Here is an 8,626-nt window from a genome sequence, read left to right on the forward strand (position 1 = left end):
TGTGTGTGTGTGTGTGTGTGTGTGTGAGAGAGAGATGGATCAATGTCTTGAAAAAGCATAAAAGCTTCTTCCTCAACCTCAAGGATTGCTAGATGAAGGGATGAATCAGTGGATGTGTGAATGTATCAATCTGAATATATGAATATGAGTTGTGATCATCCTATAAGAATACACTGGATTAATATGAATAAATCAAATTGCTGGACTTTGTTTTTTTTAATGGTCAGATCAGTGGCCTAATTGCTTGTCTCTACTCTTAGCAATGTTTTTCATGTGGGGATAATTATGACCTCAGCTCTTTCACAATTGTCAAACGTTTGAGCTGTCATCATGAGGAATGCAGATTCTCAGAAGCTTGCAGAGTTTTGGTCTATCATCTCCATTGCTTGACTTTCCATTTGAGATGTGCATGCCATGTTAATAGATAAGGTTATTGTGTAATTCCTAATCCAGCAGAACAAAGAATGTAACCGGTATTATTGAAACAACTTGTTGCCTGAAAAAGGAAATATGTTGATCAATCTTTGAATATCATGGACGATATTTTTAAAAGTAACCAATGTCCAGAGTGCAATTGACTAAATTTGGTGAAAGAATGTTCTTCAAGAGATTAGGTGTTGTACTAAAAAAACATGTGAACGAATTGAATAATATCTATTTGAATGATTGATATGAACGAATGTATGATATTTGGGGTATGGTAACTGGAACTGCAGAATAGAAATGCATGTTACACAGAGCTGGCTAAGAATGGTAACATGAAGATGGAGGCAACACATACTGTACAGATTTCAATATAACATAACCAGGGATGTAGTTTTTTCAAGTTCAATACCAGCGGTATTGAATGGTTCCTAGAGTGTTGAGTGCACATAATTGTGAATGTGGGTAATACAGTGTGATTTTTGAATGTTAAAGGTTAATAAACTCTTTTGAGAGGTGGATAAACTCTAATAAGAGGTGGATATGTCACAATATGGTACAGCAATGGCTCTGCTTCTCTCTCTCTCTCTCTCTCTCTCTCTGCCACACACACACACACACACACACACACACACACACACACACACACGTCCACCAAGGGGTGGGAGCAGAAAGTGAGAGATGAGATGCTATGTAAGGGCAGCTGGGGGGACGAGGTGTCCATACTGTTGAGACGACACTGCAGTTCCTTCTGAAGGCACCATGAAGCTCAGCATCGCCATCACCCTCTGCGCTCTACTTTACTTCTTTGGTAAATACTCTTGCGCTCTCTCTTTCTATCTATCTAATATAGTTTTTGTAAATTGTAAATAATTGTAAATAATTATTATCTCACACATACACAATAGAAATACAATGACAAGGATCGTGGATCATGGCATTGTCATAACTTTAATGATTAAGATGTAATGTGAAGAAGGTGCTGCTCCTGATGGCTGTTTTATAAATAACTGAACCTCTCTCCCTCTCTCTCTCTCTCTTTTTTTTTTTTTTTTTTCTGTCACATCTCCCTCACCCCAAATCCTCTCATTGCAAATCAGGTCCTGCTTTCGGCCAGAATTTGAATAGCGGAGGTTTCAGAAACAGCGGAAACATTAATATGGGTAACAGAAAGGAAACCAGAAACTTTACATTTTCGCTTATTACCGATGTTTTCTCTAATGTGTTTGTACGTTTAATATTTGCAATGGCAGCTACAGTAATGTCCTGCATATAAGCCGCACGGTGTATAAGCCGCAGGACAGTGTTTTATGCAAATTAAAAGAAACAAAACAAACCCATATTAACACCATATTAAAGGTCACCAAGAATAGAAATAATTTTTTTCTTGGTTTTCATGAATTATGAGAGATTGTGCATAAACAAAGAGCTATCATGAACATGAGGCATGGTTGTGCCCTCCTTCATATGGGAATCTTGAACTTAGAAATAGACACTAAAAAACGGGTGATTCAGCAAAACTGCTTGCTTGTGATGTCAGACCTCACAAAGCCATTGAAGTTCAATTGGGGTTGCCAAAGAGGGCGCCATTTAGTCAAACAGACCATTTCAATACCCAGCCTAAATATATGGTTTTAATTAGTCTTGTAAAATTGCAATTGAGTTTATTTTTTTTAAATCAAAGTTGAATATATACTATTTTAACATCAGAGAACACAGTGCAATACTCAATTCATCCATTCTATGGGACTTTTAACACCATATTAACACCCCCCCCCCCCCCCCCCCCCCCTATTAACCTCATAGCTGAAGAAATTTAGCAAAATCATTGTATGAGCCATGGCTTATAGTCGGGAAATTACAGTACACGCCATTGTGGTTTTGTATTATCTGAGGACAAATGCACTGATAGGGCCCTGGGCAGGTTTGGTCAGTTGAAGGTCTCAATAGGCGTGTTCAAGTTCATCCCCAACTGACCTCTTGCAGCAGTGAGATCTGCCGGTGACAGCAGGGGCGGGGATATAAACGCTGCTATGAAGTTGGACACTAATTTCCCGTAGTCTAGATGTGACCACGTGACGAAACATGGTGTTGTAAAATTAGGGACTAGCCCTTTAAGCCAGTTCTTACCTGCTTAGAAATGCACCACGTTTTATTTTGTCTCACCATACTTGGTCGTGTGACTAGTAGTCCGTGAAGTAGAAGTTGCAGCCCTCAACTGATGTTGATGTTTACATATTATGTGTTTTGGCCTGATGTGCCACGCTCCACCTATCTACTAACCACAAAGTCAGTGGCGTTTCGGCATCCGGATTGCCAACTTCGACTCGGGGGAGGGGGAGAGGATGCACCACTCTACAATATTTTGAAAGATTGCAGTACTGGTTTTGGCCAAAATCCTACATACAGTTCCTTTAAGGAAAATGGTGAGAAGATAGATAGATAGATAGATAGATATACTTTATTCATCCCCAAGGGGAAATTACACTGTTTCAGCAGCAATACAAACACAACATTCAACAAAAACATACAAACATACATACATACAGAAAATTGTTTAAAATGTTATTTCTTTCTTTCTGCCCAGATGGCTGTCATTATAAAGTGCTATTGCAGTGGGTAAAAAAGTCTAATCAGACTAACAAAATAATTTCAGTCCCAATAATCAGCGTACTTATTTGTACTGTATGTCCCGCAGCTGACATGGAACGTTATTAACCGATTCAGGAACTTTATTGTTTTGTTCAGGAGCACCAACTTCTGAGACGACCCAAAGAGATACGATAAAATACTGCTTCTGTACGGAACAAGACGATTGGGAAAAAATTATGGTTCTAAGACCTAAGCCTATTGGTAAATACTCTTGCGCTCTCTTCTTCTGTCTTATTCTCTTTCGCCATTTTCTCTTTCTTTGCAAGCTGTAATTTTTATATATGTGATGCAATATACATTTGATGCCATATAGTTTTTGTAAATCAATGTAAATAATTATTCTCTCACACTACACAATATAAATACAATGACTAAGGATCGTGGATCATGACATTGTAACTGTAGCCTAATGATAAAGAAGTAATATGAAGAAGATGCTGCTCCTGCTGGCTGTTTTATAAAGAACTGAACCTCTCTCTTTGTCTCTCTCTTATTTTCTCTCACATCTCCCTCACCCCAACTCCTCATTGCAAATCAGGACGTCCTCCTATCGGCAAACCGAATACGAATACCGGAAATTTCGAAAATAGTGGAAATATAAATGCTGGTCGACTGAGGCGTAACTCAGAACCGACGGGAAATGCAATCGACCCAAAAGTAATTATTTTTGTTCACTTATCATCTTGTCACCTGCACTCTTCTGTAGGATCCTACATGTTAATGTGTGTTAAACTACAGCAGAATGGGGAATGAAAAATGGAAGGTATTTGAATTTTCAATTTCCATTCATAAGCACAGTAATACAATCAGGTGTATTGTTACAACAAAGAACGGACAAAGGGCTATTTATTGTTTTTCGATATGCATTACATGGACCCCTTTGCCTGATGTGATCATGTGCCTGTGTATATATGTTTATATATGTGATGTGTGTATGTCATTATACTGTCTGACGTGTATGTGTTTGTATATGTGTGTGTGTGAGTGATTATACTGTATCTGTGTATATCTGTGTGTATATTTGTTTAGGCCTACATACTGTATGTGGTGGGTGTATGTATTTGTATATGTGTATAATGATAGGCAGCGGGTGAAGTAGTTGTGTAATATGTAGATACACCTCCCTCTGTATGCCTTGAGGGACGTGCGAGTGACAGACACTAGCCTCGTTATTGCAGGTACCAGCCAGAGCAGATGCAGGCTAAACCATGGCGTCTAAACAACATGCAGGTGACATACAGTATGTGCATATGTACGGTGTATGTGTGTAATACGGCACTCTTCTCTCTGTTCAGGATGGCTGATGACGGGGAGCAGAGCTGCAGAGCTACGGTCCACCGTTGGTCAGGAAGACTCCAGAGTCACTGACACAATAAAGAATTTCAGCATCACCTTTCCTGTGTTGTTATTGCTTGCTTATTCATTTGGCTGCCACTCTTGAGCAAAAGTGACTCACATGTTAATTATTGCAAGGAACAGTTTCCCCAGAGCAATTCAGACCTAAGGCCTTGATTAAAGGTATACTATGCAGGATTGGCGATTTCATCGCCGGTTTCGCTTTCACTTTTCATTTTCCCTCGTTTTATGCTTGCATATTTCTCTGCAGAGCTTCCCCTACAGCTTTAGCGTGTATATTTGACAAAACTCCTCAATCGGTCAGTCTGCCGTGCCTTTTCATGAGACTTTACATGACACTTCCTGGAGTAGAGCATGGGTGCTTGCCCGGTGTCTCCTGAAGTTGCAAGCGTGGTTTTACCGCTACAGACCACTAGAGCGGCCAAAAAAACCACCGTTCGACCGGTAATGACTCATTTAACCATATATAACAGTATGGAACGAATTGATTAACTGAAAAACGTTGCTTTAAGGGTACTACAGTGGCTGTTGGAAATTGAACGCGCAACTTTTCTGGGCGCTGCATGCTAACCCAGCTCCTTAACCACTGTGCTATCACCACCCTACTGAGTTCTCATACGCCTCAAATGGAACAGTACCTTACACAGTCACAGGACACACTAGTCACGGTGACATCACTGTCTCTTTTATTGTTCTCTCTCTCTGAAACGCATGCACACACTGAAAATGTTACTTGATGGTCCGCATTCGATAATTCCAGCATATAAAGGTCCTTTTTTGGTCTATCTACTGTTCTAGTTGTACTAGTTGTTTGAAACTTGACAAACGTGGGAGGGAACCTTTTACCGTGGCATCTTGGACCAATAGTCACATTTACAGGGACACTTCTATTCCGATTAGAAACAGCTCAATTGCAATAAAAATCGTCGAGAACACCTTAGAGCTCCCCTGTGTAGTTTTTTGGGTCGATTTTTTCCACAAACGTGCTCATTCATGAGTAATTACTTCCATCAACAAATGAAAGTATTCTCGTAAACGTAGAATCTGCCATTCAGAATAGCCTACATATGTGCGATATGGCTCTAGACTCCCTTGGCCTAGGGTGTGGCTTAGGGACTATAGCGCCACCTAGCGAATTGTCTGTTGTGGTTGACACAAACATTCACGAAAATTAACCAAATTTGGTGGGCTTGTGTGTTATTGCTGCCGCTGGTCAAAGACAGAGCTCTGGCCTCCGGTGTGGCTTAGGGACTCTATAGCGCCACCTAGCACATTGTCTGTTGTGGTTGACATGTACATTCTCGAAAATGAACCAAATTTGGTGGCCATGTGTTTTTCTATAGCTATTCAGAGACAGAGCTCTGGCTGAGGGTGTGGCTTAGGGACTATAGCACCACCTAGTGTGTTACCTGTTGTGGTTGACATATACATGTATAGTTCCTCTTATCTTTGCCTTGTCTGCTCCTGATATGCCTTCCTGTCTGTCTTCATGGACTGACTAGAAAAGCCCTGATTAACCTTTCTGTTTCATGGTGCTTTGACAGAAACTCTTTTTTAACATATCATTTTTGGGGCATTTTCATGCCTTTAATGACAGGACGGTAGAGAGTGCAGGGGAGAAAGCAGATCCGGAAATGACCACGGGGCGGGAATTGAACCCGGGTCGCCAGCGTACGGTTCAGGTGCCCCAACCAGTTGCGCCACAGCTGGGGCCATTCATAGGGAAGACAGTCCATGAAAACAGACAGGCAGGCATTCAAAATACATGCAGCTGTTATGTTTTTTTGTAAACAGAAGCTAGATATATCATTAATTGACATTATTAAGTTTAAATGTATAGTGTAAAGAAGACTATTGGAAAATAACCAAAATCGGCCATATTGTCAAACTTCAGGTGCATTGTGGTACCCCTTGATCATTATCAATCTTCACCAAACTTCATATTTATTGTTTATTCATCAAATGGCATAATATTATCCACCATAGAAGAGTTTTTGAGAGAAAGAGGGGCACTTGATGCGCCCTAATGTACGTGTGCTCGAGGTGCTCGAGCCCGCCATCGCCGCTTGTGGCTATATTTTGCATTGATGTGGTACTTTAGAGTTGACGAATCTGGTGATAAGCAAATTCCTTGTTGCAGACATTGCAGAGGACTTTACTTATCAACACTTTTTTTTCTAAATATCATCAGGCCATTTTTCAAAAGAAAATGTTCCAATCAATGATCCAGGCAGCGCACTCTCGTCTCCTCCATCATTTTAAAGTCTAATGGTTACTGGTCGGGGTCAAAGGTCATATGGAATCTATTAATCAATCGATTCATTTTTTCAAACACTTGTTTTTTCTCAAATTAATTAATCGAAATGAATGCTTTTTTCAGTTAACAACACAATTGAGTACATGCCATGTAACTATATTTGACGGCATTATCAATATCTGTAGCTTCAGTGCTTTAGGCACAATTCTAATCGCAGATGGATGCACACACTGTGCCAGGTGATGGAGCAACGGCAAGTAGCCTAATTGAATGTGCCTCTACTGTTAAGGTTGTGCAGTGTGTTCCCAAATGGCAAGTAGCCTAATTGAATGTGCCTCTACTGTTAAGGTTGTACAGTGTGTTCCCAAATGGCAAGTAGCCTAATTGAATGTGCCTCTACTGTTAAGGTTGTGCAGTGTGTTCCCAAATGGCAAGTAGCGTAATTGAATGTGCCTCTACTTTTAAGGTTGTGCAGTGTGTGCCCAAATGGCAAGTAGCCTAATTGAATGTGCCTCTACTGTTAAGGTTGTGCAGTGTGTTCCCAAATGGCAAGTAGCCTAATTGAATGTGCCTCTACTGTTAAGGTTGTGCAGTGTGTTCCCAAATGGCAAGTAGCCTAATTGAATGTGCCTCTACTGTTAAGGTTGTGCAGTGTGTTCCCAAATGGCAAGTAGCCTAATTGAATGTGCCTCTACTGTTAAGGTTGTGCAGTGTGTTCCCAAATGGCAAGTAGCCTAATTGAATGTGCCTCTACTGTTAAGGTTGTACAGTGTGTTCCCAAATGGCAAGTAGCCTAATTGAATGTGCCTCTACTGTTAAGGTTGTGCAGTGTGTTCCCAAATGGCAAGTAGCCTAATTGAATGTGCCTCTACTTTTAAGGTTGTGCAGTGTGTTCCCAAATGGCAAGTAGCCTAATTGAATGTGCCTCTACTGTTAAGGTTGTGCAGTGTGTTTCCAAATGCTTCATTACATTTCATGTGTTTCCCCTCAGCACACAATAGTTTTTAAACATGTTACTTATGCCGATGTTGGAGTGGCAAGGGGAAATGCATATCTATAGGCGCATGTTGTAGAGAAACAAACTAGTCTCAGCAACTTTTCATTTTGACATAATTTTGACATTCACATCTGAACAATGTCCAAACCAACATTTCAAAAAGAAAGACAAGTCATAAAGATTGCAAACATTTCTAGGCTGATTTGACATGGAACTACACTCTCATCTGGCGTAATAATCAAGGCAACGTGCAGACGTACCATGGGCGCAGTGATATCACGCAGCATCTGAAAATAGTCCCCATAGACAACAAGCAGCAGTAGTGCCAGTCGTTTGCAAGTTGCCTTGAATTGACTTAGGTGTATGGTAAAGGACTCTCTCACCCTTAAAAGTGTGTACGCTCAGCCCGCACTGGTCATGGGTGAGCAGGTCAAGCCTGACAAAACATGGCGTGTTTGATTGAAGACTGTTGTTTGTGTGAGCAGAGTCGAGAATTCGATTGTTTGCTTCATTGCCTGATGAAATCGATGTAAAATTATTTCATTTTCTTTTCAACATTTAATTCTTACTTTTTATTTGTGAATGACATTGTTTGGATCTCTCTGCTCACTTAAGTATTCATTCTCTTGGTAGGTGAAGAAGATTGTGATCTGAGCACACTGAGTTCAAGTGAAAAATGTTTGAACTGTCATCATGAAACAGCATGAATGGCAAGTTCATCAGTGTCATCAGAGCATTTAGACTCTGTGTTTTTTGTTGTCTTTGCTCAACTGTACTTCACCTTACAGCTCTGCATGTGGTACTGATAGATAAAGCCACTTGTGTCATTTCCCAAAACTACAAGGACACAGAAGAGGGTACATGTTAAAATCCCATAATATTCTTCTTGGGGATGCCCCCAAACAGGGTTGCTCAGTCCTTCTCAGTTTGCAGGTCTGTAG

The sequence above is a fragment of the Sardina pilchardus genome, chromosome 23 (genome assembly GCF_963854185.1).
Source record: "Sardina pilchardus chromosome 23, fSarPil1.1, whole genome shotgun sequence".
Classification (NCBI taxonomy): Eukaryota; Metazoa; Chordata; class Actinopteri; order Clupeiformes; family Clupeidae; genus Sardina; species Sardina pilchardus.